The sequence below is a fragment of the Cygnus olor genome, chromosome 1, assembly GCF_009769625.2.
Source record: "Cygnus olor isolate bCygOlo1 chromosome 1, bCygOlo1.pri.v2, whole genome shotgun sequence".
NCBI classification, from domain to species: domain Eukaryota; kingdom Metazoa; phylum Chordata; class Aves; order Anseriformes; family Anatidae; genus Cygnus; species Cygnus olor.
This window is the reverse complement of record NC_049169.1, coordinates 189,945,426-189,960,345: the sequence shown is the minus strand read 5'-3', so window position 1 is coordinate 189,960,345 and position 14,920 is coordinate 189,945,426.

Here is a 14,920-nt window from a genome sequence, read left to right as displayed (position 1 = left end):
CCAGTCCGTGTGATATAAACAGATATTATTTGAAATGTGAATCTGTTCTGGAATAACCCATGGCTTGGTGTCCTGAATGAGTGAGACCTTCCTGTGCTCTGTGGGAGGAGAGGCCACACCTCGACTGGGAGACACCTGCAACCTTCAATAAAACATGGCATTTTGTTATAACTGGTTTTGAATGATAAAGATGTGTAAATTCAGTTAGCAGATTTGTAAGATGCAGTCAGACAATGACTTCACTAGGGACTGCTATTGCCAAGGGATCTAAGCCCAACCTGCAGCCCGGGGGTTGGTGTGTAACCCTTCATAACCTGCACGTAGATGTGCCACAGGTTAACCAGGTGCTGAATCGCTGGACCAGGAGGCACAAAGCCTTGCTGGACCTAGAGCAAGTAAGTGAGCTCCTGGGAAGTGCTGGGCTCAGTGTTAAACAGAGCAATTGTACTGCGAGGAGGGAGCGAAGGAAGGCTGCAACTCTGTTTTTCCAGAAAATCTTGCATATGCCAGGAAATGAATTGCAAAGGTTAAAAATACTGGGAGTCGAGGCCAGGATACTAGGCCATGGTTTGAGTCTTAATGTTAAATTGATTTGGATTTTTAGACATAGGAAAATCATTACTACTCATTAACATGTTTTATTTATTTTTTTTTGTACTTTTCTAAAGAAAGGATTAAAACCAAGAAAAATGTTATGAGTTTATGGCAGTCCATATAAATAAACTGTAACCAATTTACTCTAATAACCCATAATGGTGTGTAAATACTGACTTTCTGTAAATATAGAAACATGTAATTTAACATAGGCATTATTGCGAGACTGGATGGTCTGGGAGCTGGCAGTTCACCACTCATTGGAGCCTCACTGGGCCAAATCCAGCCTGGCTCAAGTAGCGAACAACAGATTTTGTTCGGTCACTTGTGTAAAATGAGTTATTTTTTATTTTTTTTTTTGGTGGAGGATGGGCACAACCTTCACCCCCTGGGTGCTGCCTGGCTGCTGCGCCAAGGCCTGGAGGGGTACAGATACCCTCTGGCTCCTCCCTGAAGCAGGGCTGAAGACAGCTGAACTGGCAAAGCCAGGCTTGCAGTGCCGCTGCCCCTCAGCCGTGCACACTCAGGAGTCTTCATTTCCTAGCTCTGACGATCTGGCACCTCTCCTGAGCACTAAAATTCACTTGAAGAGAAATCTGAGGGAGAGGGGGAGAAAAGCAATTGATGTTATTTACTTGATATTCTGTAATGGAGTGTAAAATACATACAGAATTCTGTAATTTGTATAAATACATTGCTGTAGAATTTTGAAAATTGGTATTATTTGCTTGATGTGCCTTCAGAGCATTTTCTTACAACTGTGTGTATGTGTAGGAATGGGATTGTGAAAAGACATCCTCTTTGTATTCCTAGAAAGGGTGTGAGAAAAATCCAGGATGACCAAGACCATGAAAATGTTATTCCTGTTTTTTGCTAAGTTGGAAGGAAGAGGGGAAAGATTTTTGGCAAGAACTGGATTATAGCATCTCACCTGTAATGGATTTGTCGACTACTGGGCAAGCAGCATGGGCAAAAAGGTGTTGGAGATCCAGAGCAAAGTTACTGTATCGTCTGGTTTTGGGCTGCAAACATGCTGTGGCAGGCAACGCTCCCCAGCTGAGTTGGGTGGGTGAAACCTCAGCAGTGCAGAGAGCAGGAAGAGAAAAATCAGAGGAAAATTGTCTCAAACTGTCACCAATCTGTGCAGAACTGCAGCTGCCTGCCAACTGGAAGGAAAAAAAAATGCCTTTACTGAATGACTGGGCGTAATGTGTGGAGGCTGGACATGGGACTCTGGGCTTTGAAAAAGTCAAGCACTGCTACTGTCCTCATGGAAAAAAGATAAACGTGTGTTTAATAAACATAAATAGAAGGGAACTGAAGAGACTGCTTCCAAGGCAGTTTTAAGTTTCTCTGGAAATGGAATGGCAGGAGGTAAGAGAAGATGCACCTGGACCTTCCGTGTCTTCACTGTATGTCTTTCAGAGTCACTTGCACCATCTCCTTAGTTTATGCTCTGCTCTGTTTATTCTTGTATCAAGAAAAGAAGGAAATACAAGCTCTGGCTCTGCTACCCATGGTTATATGAGCAGAAATAAACGGGTTGTCACCCATCCTGGGTACCTCTGTGCAAACCCATGTCCCAGCTCATGACTTCTCACGAGGTCCTTGTGAGGTCCCTTAGACATTTTCGTTGCTTTGCAGATGTGGAGATTTGGCACCCTACAACCACACCTTGTTTTGCAGAAGAGGGAAGTTCTGGATTCTTTGAAAGTTTGATGAAATCTTGAAAACTTGGCCCCTACTTGTGTAGCTGTGTAGATGTAGGCAGCTGAATTTGGAGGCAGGGAACCTGGTTGAAGAAGTATCAAACAGCATCGTCCTCAATATATTTTCCACACAGCACATCATTTACGGATCTGCAAATAGAAACCAGAAGACTTCTGTTTTCCTTCTATCTCTGTTCTTAAACAGCTAGAGCTCCCCATGGGTTGCTCACAGCTCAGTTCCGCTCTGCCTTGGTGTTAGTTTTCACCTTCAATACCATGACCAGGGGGTTTTGCCATCTGGCCCTGGACTCAGTACTAGGGGTATAACCTGACCTCTTGCTATAAGAAAGTTGGACAGGCCTGCCCAGGAGCTTGCAGCTGAACAATTTGGTGTCACAGTTGGCTAATTAGTGTCTGAAATTTAGGATTTATGAAATTTATCTATCAAGGACAAAAAAAGACAGTGATTGAAAGATAAACGCTATTGTACAATGTGTCTTGATGGTTCACTTGTGTGCTTGACATGGAGACTGAAAACAGAAAATATTTTTTAATGGTCAGGAAATTTAAAATGAGAATAATGATCAAGTTCCAACTGCAATGGAATATATAAAACAGTCCTGTTACCTTTTTTCCTAGTGATTATACACTTTTAATAGGTTGTGTGCATTTTGTCCTACCTAATGCTATCAGAAAAGACACTTCAATTTTTTTTTCAGTTCTCTATGTATGATTTTTCAGAGTTGTTCTGGTCTGAATCCTGAGGCAGGAAAGTCAGGATGTGCTTCTTGGACAGATCCTCTTGACAGAGGATCAAGCACATTACAAAGATGCTGCTGTGGTGCTCAGACTAGGTGGTGTAGTCCAAAGGATGACCTTATCCTGTTGTAGCTACTAACAGAGGGCTACAACATTATTTTTTCCTTAAAGCATTGTATGTTCTTGTTACCACAGGAGAGATCTTTTCAAATTATCCTCTGGTCATGCAGGCTTTATTAAATCAGTATCTGTCTCTTAAACACACAATCACAAATGTTCTATCATGGACAACAGTGAGTGTATAAATTTGAATTTAGCTGCATATTGCTTAGTGATGCAGAGGGGTTTCATCTCATAGCAAACAAAATAATCCCTTTTTCTTTAGGTTAGGGGAATTTATTTTTATGTGCAATACTCACAAGTAGCAACTGTGACATAGAAGAATTCTGGAATTAGACTGAACTGTCAACATGTTTCTCACATTTCTGTTTTCTTGAGAAATCACAGACCATCAAATTATGGTGATATGCAAAATATGTCCTGTAGAATTTTTTCCATGGCCAGAGGGCCTGGATGTATATCTTACCATTGCATACAGTAAGTCTAGGTGAAAAGAGCATTTCTGCAATGTTGTAATTCATTCATTTTATTGAAATCCTCCCACATGAAGTGTAGCTTTAATTAAAACTATTATTATTCCAAACCTTTCAGAGAGGGTAGATATAAACATTAAAACAGTGTCTCAAAATATTCTCTCTCAGCTGTGCTCTTGAAAAATATTTATTTATTTTATCCTTTTTACGTAATATAATTTCTATTGCTTTTTAGAAACTGCTTGGTATAAATGTCCTACGCACAATGACTTAGTTACAGCTGAATTATGTACCACTGTCTTCTTCAGATAAGCTAATTCTCCCTTTCTAATCCTTCTATGTTTTGGCAGGCAAAGCAGTAATATTATGTAACACTTCTCAGCTAGGACCCTTATTTTTTCTTATTTTTTTTTCTTTTCTTCCTTATACAATCAGTCTTCCTTATTTGGGGACTGAAGTTAATTTCATAGACCTTCACAAAGAACCTGTGTGCCAAGACTGTGTGCCCAGTCTCCTTTCTATTTCAGGGAAGCAGAAGACTTGCTGCTAATTATCCTCAGTACTTTTTCATCCTTGAGATGTTGTTTGGTTTGACTCTGGATGAAATCAGTGCTCATATCTTCCTCTTTGTGATGGTTTGGGTCTTCCTCCTTGCTTCCCAACAGGCTCATTAGAAGGTTGTCTCATACATAATGTCAGTTTATTCAGATGTGGTGGACCCATTTTCAGTTCTCCTTCCACAAAGATTTTTATTCATTCTGCGTAAGCCCTTGTTTATTGTCTATTAAGATCAGTTGATATCTAGAAATACAGTGTAGATATCACCATATTAACTTGAAGTTTCTTCATCAGCTGTTTTGTATTACTTCATGTTTGCAACTCACTTAATCATAATGATTTGACACATGTTAAAGGTGTAAAGTTTGGTTGTCAACCACATTTGTTGTAAGGCATGAACAGTTTTCTGAAGAACAAAAGTCATACACATGTCCCCAGTTCCAGTAAGGATATTTGCCTCACAGGTGCCAGTCCACGCCACCATCCTTCAGAGGAAACTGTTTCTTTGGCCTTCTCAGTGTGCATGGAAATCACTATCAAAGGACTTGCTGTGTCACCTGCTCTCCTGTATTAACCCTTTTCCTTCTTATCCTCTTCCAACCAACATTTCTAGCTGCTTCTTCCAATCTTAGTCTTAATATCATTTTGTGGTATGTGGGTGTTGAGGCAGATACTGTCTATGAAACCTATATTTTGAAATTGTTGTGGTTAGATCCAATGTAATCTTATCTATAAGCAAGCCAGTCTTTATCCAGTAAAATAAATAAATAAATAAAGGAAGGAAAGAAACAGTGAAGGAAAAGAAGACTACATGATATTACCCCTTCTCTCAAGTGGGTTTGAAGGAGTGCTAATGTGAACTTGCCTGTGTTGAGATCCATCTTTAGTTTCTGCACTCTTAACTGTCTTTCTAGAGGGAGTCCATAACACCTTATTATTTTGCAAGTGACATTCTTTGCTGTCCTATCAAAAGCTTTTTCCAGTGTCTATAAAGTTCTGGTACAATGCTGAATGCTCTGCTAAGAGAGTGTTCTCATATAATGCCGTGGACACAGACAAGTTCTGTCTCTTAAGATCAGCCTGCTCTTTTCCAAGCCAAATCTCCCCTGCTTGTTTCAACCTCAGTAACAGTGTTTGTGCCAGGCTTTTGCTTGGTATAGAACAGAAGATGCTGTCTCTTGATTTCTTGTACTCTAAACTTGGGAAGAGAACAAATTCCTCTTTCTGGAACTATGTGAAGGACTTCATACTTGGTTTCAGTAGAGTTTGCACCTCTTATCTTTACCACCTCACCCGTGTTCCATGCACTTAATTAATGTTTCCATTTTTATGGTCTAATTATCAGTCTGAAAACTGCACTGCTGGTGTATGCCAGAAGGCTCTTGTTTGCCTGGACTAAGGTAGCATACTCCATCCTGGGACTCCTATTCTCCTGGAGTGTATCATGGAAAACAGGCAAAGTTCTTGTCTCAGTCGTCAGTAAATTTTTTTGCTACGCAAACTTGATGGTTGTGGCATGTTAAAAAACTTGCCCTGGATGGACAGCAGGCTTGAGAGTACATGTGAACAAGTTCCTTTCCAGTTCTGCCCCTGGATTAGTTAAATAATCATTTAAGAATCGGTCAAGCTACTCCCGAGCTGAAGCTTTAAATTCAAGGCTGTGTTCCTTATAGTCATAGCTGCAGTTTTGATAATAGTCAGGGAACGGCTCCACAGCCTATGAAGCAATGTGCAGATGAACATTGCTTTCTTTCTTGATGGAAAATGAGATTTGTTCAGAGAAATGTAGTCTTGGAGACTGTGTCCGGCTGTTACGTGGCTATGCTGAGCCTTTAATGCACTGCAGGAGTGCTCACTGCCCACCTGCTGCAGATGCCCCTTAAACCTTCCCCTCAGCTGCCCGTTGCCCGGCTGTGAGACTGAACTTCCACCGGAGCAAAGTGCTCTCCTGGGCTGAGGGAATGTCCCTCTCAAACAGGTGAGGCCTTGGCCCTGCAGAGAGCTGGAGAAATCGGGGTTCATCTCAGAAGGTATGCAAGGAAGGTTTCGGGTTTGCCTGGGGAATACCAGCGCAGTGTGGAAACAGGGAAAGAGAAATACTGTGGAATTTTTTCTTCTTAGCAGCTGTAGATCATGGATTGCACGCCTTTAACGAGTGATCTCTGTTCTCCTGGGCTAGTTCCATGATTCAAATGGCACTGAAAGCACTCAGACCAAAGAGGAGAGTTGGCTGGCAAGCAGTCCAGCCCTGCTGGGACTGGGGGACCTCTCTACATGTCCGGAGGTCTGTAAGGGGCTCGCAGTTGGCATAAGCAGGTGCTGTGCCTGCTGTGCTTAGGTGTGGTGGTGAAAGGAAGGTGGCTGCTGAGTGCAGAGAGAGCCTGGTGTCAGGAGATGCCTGTGCTCCTTCCTTGTGGCATCCCCAGGTCGTCACAGGCAGTTACTGAAGGTGTGAGCAGCCTGTTCTTAATTTATCTTTGTGCAGATGGGTTTATAACTAAGCCCTGGCCTGGAGTGTGATCAGTATAACTGGTGCAAGTAATGAATAAGGCTTAAGGGCTGCAGCAGGCAACAGGAGGGGTGCATGCTGCCCCACGGGGCACTGCTTGCCCTTGACTGTGCCCCCCTGGTGGGCTGGGGGCCAGGGCTGGGCACAGGGGATGCCATGGCCCCATGCTCACAAAACAGCTCACTGAGCATCCATGCACACAAGCAGTGGCATTGGTGGACACGACCAAAGCCATTTTAATGCCAGCATCAATATCCCCAGGCTCTCTGTCAGCCAAAACTGCCTGGGTTTCAAAATTAGTGCCAGTTTAAAGAGGGGTGTTTCTCCTAGAGTTAAAAATTGATTAAAATAAAAGGGAAAATGTATGTCCCACACACTTATTTTTTCATGCTCTCTGGATCAGCTAGTTTTTTTTTCTCTCTTTTTCTCTTTTCTTTGTATTTTACTCTTCCTAGTAAAAACAGCTGAACAGCAGCTTTCCTTGAGCTTTCTGTGCCTCCTTTCCTTCCCATGCTCAAACTTAAAATTTTTGTCTATGGGTAAATAGGGTAGGCAGGGCTTTAATCATATCTGTAATTCTAGTGCCTAAATTAGTCTTTAAAGACTAACAGAAATCCACTGCAGCATGGGTTTTCTAGGAACAAACCAGGAGATATGTGATTAAGGTAAAAAGCTGGCATTTTGACTTGCATCTCCTTCCGAAAAGAAGAGGATGATCCTCCTTATGATCTCTCCAAACACTGACTGTCAGCACTAGCTGTGTTTGATAACCTGTCCCATATCGGAGGTGTTTGTTACCATGCTGGGAAATACCAGAAGCACACAGCTTCTTACTGGTTCTATTTTATAGAAGATCCAGACAATGAATTCACCTTTCTCAAATTGATCCTCCTTCCCAAAGCAAACAAAGAAACTACCTGTAGACCCTTGCTGAAAGCTTGCACTTTCTGGTATTGTTTCCTCATCAGGAGCTACACTTTACATTGATCTTGTAGCACTCTCTACCCTTTCACCTCCTACAGGAGTAGGCAATTCTTCATTTCTTGAACCTTATGTTGTTCATGCTGTGGCCATGAAGCTTCGCTGATGTTCCTGCCCTGGCTGGAAGCTGTGCACACTCCGTGACACAGGTGGAGATGTCGGTCATCTAGACAGAATGGCTCCTGTTGAATGGCTCATCTTTCTGGAATCGGCTATGGCTCTTAGTGTAGCACCAGAGCTAAAGGGGCCCTGATCTCTAACAGGGAATGCTTGTTTTGACATCAATCTTAAATATATCAAATTATGAAATTTTGAGCAGAACTTGTCCCTGAAATGCTTTGAAAATCACAGGGAACAAAATGCAATTGCCTGCACCTTTTTATTTTGAGGATAAAGGACTGGGAATTTTGCACCAGTCACTCCTGTTCTGGGAAGAGGTGGCTAGGGACATCTCCCAGAAATGTGAAAACACACAGTTCCTACTTTGTGCCTAATAAGTTTTGGAAATGACCTGCACGAACTGAGTAATTGTAAGAGGACTGGAACAGGAACTGATGAACCAGTATCTGAACATATTTTGTAATTCTGAGAGGCAGCTGTTTATAACCTCAGCCAAGCAGCCTATATTTGACTATATGCTAAATGAAAACATACGAGAACATTGGATTTCTGAGCCTAAATAAAATCAATCAAAAAAAATTCAGCCAAAAGTGCAACATTGAAATAATGAAGCATTGGAAAGAGCTATTGTGCTTTCTGACTGTTGTTTCATTGCCCTTTGTGATTGCAGTTTTGGCTTTAAAGTTTTTCCTAATCTTTTTGGGACTGAGCATTCAGCACCAAAACTCCATAAAAAAAGAGCTCGGTTGCTCCCGAAACCTCCAAGCCATCAGAAAACCGACTTAAACAGCAACCAAAAAATGGATCACTATTTTACTTAGTGAGCTGAAGTAGAAGGGCCCAAATGGTTTATTTGCACAGCCTTGGCTTCTCCTTGGCTTCCCCTTGGTTTATTCTCTGCTCCAATATTGGCTCAGGTCTTGTTGCCCCTTGTTGGGTAGCTGTAGGATGCTCACCTGTCCTTGCAGCTCATTTGCTGTAACTATCTCAGTAACTCTGCAGTTTAGACCCTCTCTGGTTTCCTGCTGTCCCTCTTGATCTTTGTGTGTGTGGTGCAAAACTGGACACAGCATTCCTGTATGCCCTAGTCCTACGCACTGCAGATTTGCTTCATCCCCTTTATTAAAAATAATCCCCAGGGGCTCCAATGAGCCAAGTCCCTTTCATAGCATGAGGTGCAATTACTGAACCCTAATCCTCTTCCTTGTCCCCGCTCTGAAGCACTGCATTAGTGCATCACATCCTTATTTATGTATATCAAGACGTGGAGATCTGATGGAAGTGCTCGGTTCACAGGGTCACATCTCTGCACTCTCTGCAGAGTGTGGTGCAGCAGCGTGCATTTTTCCCATCTCCTTCAGAGCAAAGTGACCTTCAGCAGCTCGGTCCTTTCTCTGAAAACAAAAAACATTAATCTGGAATGTTAATTAATCTGCAGTTAGCAGGCTATCAGGCTTGGCTTTAATTTGTGTTAATGACAACACATATTTGAGGAGAAGCAGTTGAAAAAGAGTCCGTGCTGACCATAAAAACTGGACCAGAGGAATTTTAGGGGAATTTTCCCCATTTTGCTACACATGGGTTGCTTTTACTGGAGCTTTTGAACAGCCATTTTTCAGACTGAGCTGTCTGAATTGCATCAGAAGGTAGCTGAAAAGCAAAGGAGAGAGAGGGAGATGAACACATAATTGCCCTGCATGTGACATTTATTGCTGTAGTGCTCCAGAAACTCACTGGCTCCGCACTGCAGCTAGCGGGAATGGCAGCAGCTGAGAGCCCTGGTGCACGGCACCGCTTTCCTGAGCCCCCAGGTCTCCAGGTCTGTGATGAGGGGGGCAAAGTGGCTGCTCTCAGAGCCTGTCTGTGTCCGATGGGCCCATCTGTCCACAGGGAGGCTGGAGGATGGCGTGTGGTTGTCCTCAATGCCCAGCCCCGGAGCCAGCACGGAGGCCAAGGTGGCAGCTCCCATGGTGGGGACACAGCTGGGGTATTATGGGGGGACCAGGGAGGGTCTCACAGGCTTGGAGGTGGGCTTTGCCTCACCTCCTGCTCAGGGCACCCTTTCTTGCCCTTCTTTTTGCTGCTAAAAGATACCTGCCGAAGCTGATGATCCTGAAAGTCAAACATGGTGCCAGCTGCCAGGCACAACACTCTGGCAGAGACGGGATCTTGTCTCATGCACCAGGTTTGATTTTCTTTGCTGCTGCAGTGAGTAAGCAAAAGTGGAGCTCCTGACCCCAGGGAAGACCAGCAGTGTGGGTCAGGGCTCGGCGAGCACGTTCCCTGCTGTTAGGCTGTTTTCCTTCTGTAAATTCAGCTTCCTCTCCTGCTGGGACAAGAAAAAAAAAAAAAAAAAAAAGAGGCAAATTAAGCAAACGGTACAGTTCTGCTGCTGTGGGTACTGTGCATTTTCAGCATTTCTCACATCCTTCCTGAAGAGGTTTTTCTCCTCTCCGACTCCTGATGTTCCAGCCAAGGCAGAACAAGAGGGATACTCAGCGGACGGCACTGCTCTTGGCTGGGCATGACTTGTCGAGCAACCTGAGTGAGCTCCACGCTGTTTGGTTTGCAGATTAGGCCAGGGGCTTTCATAATTTTACGTCTCAGACAGCAGTGACCACCCGGCCAGGCTTTAGCAAATAAAATACCACAAATACATTCTGAAAAATGTGAACATAATACTCATGAAGGACTATTAATGCGTGCAGAAACTATGCAGGCTGCAAATACACCTTCATCCTGACCTACAGCATTCCTGTCACTTTAGTCCTAATGGAGACGGCCAGTTATGGCTTTATGATATAGATTATGTGTGAGCTCCTGTTGCTGCTTATGCCAATCAGAGTTCTGCTGTTGACTTCAGCAGGGTCTCAGTTTTTCATTCTATAACGAAAAAGAGGGAAGCTACACAAGTCACTCTACCAACTCATTTAATCATAAATATATCCAAAGGTCACCCTGTTATTTAGAACTGGTGCATTTTATTTTTTTATTTTTTATTTTTTTGGAACATTACAGAATTTATCTGAAAACATGTATCACAGATATCAAAAAACTTTTTAAGACATCACACAAGAACAAGAATTATTTCTTATTGTATCTATTTATTTATTTATTTTCTACATTTTAAACCCTCAAAAGTGAAAAGTTTCCATCTCAGAAGCTTTGGAGTCCTCATTTGCTAGTGGTGGAAAAACAACAGCATTCAAAGTCTTCAATGAGAAAACTTGAGCTGAACTAGACAGTTCAAGAGGAGAGTCCTGTGTGGAATATATATTTTGGATGTGCAACGTTTGAGCAATATTTAAGTTGGCCATTTTCAGTAAGACTGGAGTCTAAGCTCAAGAAGGCCACACATACTACTGTCATTTTGCATGCCTTTTTCTTCCCCAGTGGACAGAACAAAACTCAGCAATTCAAAGGGTGATTTTGGGAGTTCCTGCAACTCACAAGGAGGTCTGAAGGACAGTGTCACAAAATGATGAATTATTCGGTCATTCTTGTTATGATCAAAATTCATAATTTGCCCAGAGTGAATTTGCCAGTTCCTGGCTGATGATTCTCACTGCTGAGCGATGTTTTATAAAACCAGAGGAAGCAGAAGGTGGCATTTCTCACAGGCTGGATGTTATCTTAAGGTGAAAACCACCTGAATGCAGCATCAGTGCATCTACCTGATGTGTCCCACTTTGATGCCACTTCAGTTGCAGAATAGGAAATGCTGAGATGTGGTACATGCACGTCTGTAGTCGAAGTTACACAAAAAGGCTCAGTGCTGCAAACTGTTTATTCCTTCCAGCTCTATACTGAGCTTGATTTCTCTTCTTATATTTTTTCTGTCTGACACCATGTTTCTATTTTTGGAGAATTGCTAGCATAGATACAGTATTTCCTATATGGTATCATCAAGTTTTACCTTGTCAGCTACAGCGTCCAGCTAGGTGGAACGAAAGACGGACATCTGGAGGGGGTGAGTTCCCCCACCTCATCCTGATATGAATCAGGAAATCTTTCCTACATCCACTGCTTGCAACATCATGAGCTATCCCTGAGGGGAAGAGTAGCACTGTGTGTGACTTTCTTGAAGCTCTTCACCCTTTACTCGCTTGACCTTTTTAATGCATATGTTCCTTATGGAGACTGTACCCCCATCCCACCAGTAAAGTTAATGCTTTAAGGAGCAGTGGCTGCAGGTCACTGTTTCTAAGAACACCACACTTGCAAATTCCTAGAACACTTTTGCTCTGTGTAAGTAAGCAGGGAACGTTGTTTTGCTAGACAGAGTATGTGAATGACAACCTGGTGCCCATCGACTCAAGTCCTCTGGAATGCAAATAGATTTCCAGCACGAGGCTGAATACTTCTGTTTGTTAACTTAGTGGAAACCACTTGGCATAGGAAAATGTTCGAATCATGATGCAGGCGTTTGAAATTAATACAAAGCACTCCTGCTGGCTGGCAATCCAGCTGCTGAAAGTGGCCGTGAAACCAAACTCGTCCTCTTCAGGTTTGTTCACCAGAAAAGACCTAGAATGCCAGTGGTGCAGATTTTTCAGCTCTGTCAAAACTGATGCTGAAAGTTATCTGTCCTCATCTACCAAAATATTTCTAGCCCAGACAGGTTATGCAACACTGAGCCTCAAAATGCAGGAGCTGTCTAATTAATCAAAATAATTTTTCTACATTTTTGCAATGCTAAATTGTGTCAAGTATCAACAGTTTCCTGGAATTTAAAGAGGTCTCAGAAGCTGCTGAGAAGAATTCAGAAGCTGCTGAATTTCCTGTCTCTACAAATCTAAGTGGCTTCACTGAGACCCTGCCACACGCAGACCCAGCCTCTGTGCAAATAGCCACCAAAGTGCGGGCTTGGGAACAGCTTTTGTTTTCAGCTTTCTCCAGGTTCACAGTAATCTGTGTTTGTGTGCTTTGCACAGGGACGTGTCAAAAGGACCCACCCTCACTTAGGTTTTGTGAACTAGTAATTTTTATAATGCTAAAATTCAGCACCAAGTGAAAATAGATTTTAATTTATTACCTTACCTTGTTAAAAATGTACATTTTAAAGTAGGGCTGCTCCCAGCTCCCTTAACACTCTCATTTCCAGTTTTCAGTTTAACCTGGCTGTAGCTGCCGCATCAGAAACTGAAGCTTGCACCTAATGATGATGTTTCTGGTTCTCAGTGTCTGAGAGTGCAGTATTGAAAATTTGCTGAGATGTGAAGTTTGGAGGAGAAAGTATGATGGTGCTGGAGCAGCAGGAGAGTAAAATCTGGCAGTTCCTGAACTGCTAGCCAAAGTGAATTCATTTTTTCCTGTAAGGAGAATGATTTCACTTTGCATTGACATACATGTAAGCTAACCAGAGACCTTCAAGATCTCCCAAGATCTGAGATTTTGCTTTAAATTTCAAACAAAAAAGGATGTAATTCCATAAGTTTTTATGTTGTCAATTGGATTTTATATGTGAGGTTCAGTATTATGAATCACAGCCTCCAAGAAAGCTGTTTTTTAAATATAATTCAACTACAGAGAAGAAAGCTGTTTCTTAAATATAATTCAACTACAGAGAAGTGTTGCAGATTAATTTTTAATTCTGTAAAACAGTATCTAAAAATAACTTCCTACACAAGTGAATTGATTTTATTATAACTCAAGAAGGAATGAGAACCCCACTGTAGGAATGGCATTCTGCTGGGGCTGGCCAGATTGGAAATTGAGGTTACAGAACTAAGAGTAAGGAAATTATCTGCTCCTTTCTTCTCCTCACTGTTTTACTCTGTGGCTGAATGAGACTAGGGAATTGGAATAAAATGAGAAACCTGTCAGTCTGCAGGGTGTCCTATACTTGACATCGGTGGAGAGTGAGGAAGGTTATTTGTTATCTGCAGTGCTGAATGAGCTGAGTGGGACAGCGAAGGGTACGAACATCTGAGGGTATGAGCATTTTATATCCTGCTTGTCTCCACAAATGGGATTTAGGGTAACTGTGGGGAGAGCCCAGTGTTGTCTTTGTGGCCAGACAAGCCAGAAGCTACTGCTGTGGCTTATATACATTATTTTTCTGAGTGCTTGTAAGCAGTTAGATGAAGGAACAAGGGCAAGACATCTTGTGGGTAGTGGGGTAGAAGTCCCTGTGCCATCAGTGTCAGCTGTATGTTTGGACAACAACTGCTTTTAATGGGCTCAACCTCTGTGCTGCTGCTTCTTTTCTTTGGATGTGCTTTCCCCTGTCTTTCCAGTACTCTTCCATAAATAATTACAGAAAGGAAACTAAGACGAGTATGTGCTTCTGCAGCCTCAGCTCAGTCTGGCATTTTACATCGTTCCCTTCTTGCTTATGTGCTGAATTGTCAGTGCAAGCAGTAGGTTGATTTTATATTTAGAAAGTAATGTATTAGCTGAGTGGCAGTTTGTCTGGCACATGGTTTGCTATCTTTCTTTGTCCAGCTTTGTGTAATTTAATTTTAGGATGCAGCAATTTCCACTTTCAAAAGAACAACTAGGCAATGTTTCCTCCAATTCCTGTTTGTCAAAGGTTTTTATCAAAGAAATGGTTTCTGCTTGTTGTGCACAGCTTGCCCAGTGCAAGCCTCCTTCGTTGCCTCTAGAAATGTCAGATTGACTGCAGGAGAGCTGAGACAGCAGCCGGTGTGTCAGGCTGCACACAGCCATGGTAATGCTGTCCCCTTTGCCATAAATACTGACGTATCGAGGACTTCAGCAAAATTTTGATAAATGAAGCAAAAAGCCATCAGGGAAACAGAGGTGAACAGTTCAATAGAGATAACAATTTTTTGGAATTGATAACTTGGGAGAAGCCTCATTGCTCCTGGTGGGTGTGACAAAGTACAAGTCATGCTTACCATGAGAATGGAGCAGCTCGTGCCTTACGGCCACCTAAAACACCAGGAGCCACCACCAAGTCTGGAGGGAAGGGGCTGCCCAGGCAGTGACCTAGGGCATAGGACAAGGAATGGAAACCAGAGGGGAGAGGGTAGGAAAGTGGGTAAGGGCTGCAGGTGAGCGGGGAGCCTCCAAGGGACCTGGGCAAGACACGTTTTGGGGTGTCTTGGGGGTTGCTACAATCACTGGGTCAA